The 388-nt window shown below is 38.4% G+C and overlaps 1 pseudogene; it reads left to right on the forward strand.

The window, feature by feature from the left end:
- The first annotated feature begins 1 nt into the window (after window position 1).
- LOC113341697 lies at window positions 2-101 on the forward strand (annotated as a pseudogene).
- Window positions 102-388: the final 287 nt, after the last annotated feature.

Below are 388 nucleotides of genomic sequence, written 5' to 3' on the forward strand. Positions count from 1 at the left end.
TAAACCATGATGAGGACATTGGGCTAATAAGTCATTGAACCTTTCCAAATTCCTATACAAAGTTTCTCCCTCCTGTTGAGAAAACGTGCATAGTTGTGTCCTAATAGACGATGTTTTGTACCTAGGGAAAAACTTGTTCAAAAAGGCAGATGTAAGTTGTTCATACGTTTCGATTGACCCGGAAGCCAAACTATATAGCCACAATTTAGCTTTATCTTTCAGGGAAAAGGGGAATAACCTAAGTTTCAAAGCATCATCATCTAGGTTTCTAATCCCGAGGGTACTACAAATTTCCTCAAAGTCCCTAACATGGAAATAGGGGTTTTCATTTTCTTTCCCTAAAAAGATTGGGAGCAGCTGTAAGGTCCCAGGTTTAAGTTCATAAGTT

The sequence above is a fragment of the Papaver somniferum genome, unplaced genomic scaffold, assembly GCF_003573695.1.
Source record: "Papaver somniferum cultivar HN1 unplaced genomic scaffold, ASM357369v1 unplaced-scaffold_30423, whole genome shotgun sequence".
NCBI classification, from domain to species: domain Eukaryota; kingdom Viridiplantae; phylum Streptophyta; class Magnoliopsida; order Ranunculales; family Papaveraceae; genus Papaver; species Papaver somniferum.